Source organism: Phytophthora infestans, genomic scaffold, assembly GCF_000142945.1.
Source record: "Phytophthora infestans T30-4 supercont1.82 genomic scaffold, whole genome shotgun sequence".
Lineage (NCBI taxonomy): Eukaryota > Oomycota > Peronosporomycetes > Peronosporales > Peronosporaceae > Phytophthora > Phytophthora infestans.
The window spans coordinates 80,226-82,960 of record NW_003303677.1 but is presented as its reverse complement, the minus strand read 5'-3'; positions in this window follow the sequence as shown (position 1 = coordinate 82,960).

Below are 2,735 nucleotides of genomic sequence, written 5' to 3'. Positions count from 1 at the left end.
GTTGAGATGCAGCGGCGAAGGTCGATGTGCTTGGTACTGCGCAGCTGGTTGCTGTTGCTGTGGCGCCTGTTGAGCTGCTTCTTGGGCCTGGAACGGTGTGCCTCCTGCTTGTTGCCCAGCACCAAGACCACCATACACCCCAGGCGTCTGCGCACCCATGCCGAAGTTCGACGCGCCGAGCCCATGCATCTGCATGCGCTGCATGCCCAAGCTGCCTCCGTGCTGCAGTGCCTGACGGTACACACTCTGGCCCAGCCCAGCCCCCGCACGGGGTGGCGTGACGGCCGCACGCTGCTGGTGCGTCTCCAGCGACCGCTCTAAGCTGTCCACTTTGGCCGTGAGCTTAGTGATGAGAGCCGCGAGCGCTCCAGCGTCCGGCGTGACCTTCTCTTCGTGATGCTCTTCGCCCCTTTCGTGGGCGGCGGGGGAGGCGGGGACTGCCTCCGTAGCGGCGTCTGCGTTTGAGTTGTTGACCATTGGGTTCATAACCTGTTGGTTTGGCACTTGCTCGGCAGAAGGTAGAAGTGAAAGTGAGAAATATATTCAAAGGAGTTTTTAGTTGGATTTTACATGCCCACTACACAATAACCTGAAAAGACACGCGCCTACACTCGCTCTGATTGGTCCCAATAGTGAAACCAAGTCAAAATGTCGTACCTTCAACATTTTCGACTCGACACTTGCGTAAAGGTCCTTGGGGGTCTGGCATCCGGTCGCCTGTCCGTTGGCTGGCTCTTACATCAATGTCCAACAGTTCCGGGTTTAGTTGCGAGCACTGTCACGATCGTCATTGTAGAAGCCGCTGGAAGTAAACCCATGAAAGAACTGGTCTACTATCAAAAGTGCGGGGCTAGCATTCGTAAAGAGTGCAGTGATTATTGCTGTGAGGTGCTGGACAAAATCGACGATATCTATGACATGAATGATCTCCCGCTTCCATTTATTTGTGTTGAAGTGTCGTCTGGCATGGGAAAATCGCAGCTCGCTTTCACGCTGCAAGGCTCACGACTGTGGTTTTACTGGTATGCCACCAGGGTAACTGACGCGTCACAGACCATGTACAGGGATTTTAAGCCGATAACGGAGGCATTTAGCAAGGTTGTGGGAAATGGATGACCCAGTCGCCAAGCCGATGGAGGACATTTTGAACTGCCAATCAGGGATTTACCAGACCGTGGACCTGTGGACGTGTGGTTTTATTTTCTGCTTGCTGAATTACTCCAAGCATCAGAGCGCACAAATGATACACCTCGAGCAGAAAATCGAATTCCGCGTAGAAATGCGCACCGCCCAAGATGTATATAACGAGGTAAAAAAGATGAAGGAGGAGAATGGAAAGCAGTTGCCCTTTTTCATATTGGATGAAATGACACCCAACGCCAGGGCATCTGTTGGGGGAAAGAGTGTGGCAGCTTTTCAACGCAATATCTTCCGCACTTGTGGTTTGGTGGAGATTGTTATGGGAACGGATTCAAAAATAAGCAATCTGGTTACACAAGCAACAGGCAGCTCCACGGGAAAGCACATGTGGATGTCCATTGTTCCCAAATTTCCTCCCTATCGATTTGTGTTCGATTCAAAGGATCAGCGAGATCAAGAGGTCTGGGAGGCGGCTGTAGATCGGTCCTGTTGTAGAATATATTGCGGTAAATTCGCGTGGGAGATTCACGAGGTCTTTCGTGGGTGAAGTCGTAAAAGTTTTAAAGCGTGCTGCGAAAACAAACACGCGATGGTGATTACAGTACGACGGACCAGATTTTAAAAGGCAGAACGACATTATCTGACCTTGACACAAGCCTGGCACTTTCACGTGTCGAGCTCTGGAATTTACTAGATGAAGCATTTGCCGGCGTCAGTAGAGGCTCACAAATCGGTGAGGTCGGAAAGGCGTTCATGGATGAGAAGCATGGAAGGTATGCGCAACTCATGGCGATATCTTACACGAATGCTGAAGAAACTGATGAGGAACCGCCATTGAAAAAGCGAAGACTACTCGTTGGGGCCGAGCGCATGCATCTGCACTTCGCGAATTTGGTACATGAAAAGGTTACAGATGTGATCATATCGAACGGTGGGTTGAATATGGAACCGCGGACAACCGGGCCATTGATACCCTGGACACCACAATGCTGTTTTCCGCTCATGGACAAAGATGTGTTGCTGTATCTCGCGATTCTGGGCGGAAAGACGCATTCGGGCTACTATCAATATACCAGGGGGGGGGGGGGGCGTGGCACACTACGAAATTCATTTTTTCTGACACTGGTGCATTTCCGGTTCATGAAAACAAAAGTGCCGTATCCAACGAGTACAAAACGTACGAGAACATGGTCGCTCATGCGCTGTTTTGCTCATCACGAAGGCATGGTGTGCAGGGAATTTCTTTCGATGGTTTTCTTGAGTGCTGGTTGACGAATTTCGTGACAAAATTTGGGAGAAGGTGATTTTGAAGGATCTTAGTGGGGCGGTATGTCGTGCAACGGAATTGCTTGCAAGCTATGAGCAGAACATTAGGGATTTGATCACGAGGACCATGCTTTTTGTAGCTCCGCCGAATGCTGAATGGCCGTAGCCCATAATCGACATGATAGTCCGTGGGTGTGAGCTCGGTCATTTAATTCGCGCTCCGAATTCAGAAAGGTGTGATATTTGTCTGGATGATCTGGGAAACAGCAACGAACGCGCGATGTTTCATTGCGAATGCAAGTATCGCGGGGACAATGTCGACATGGGTG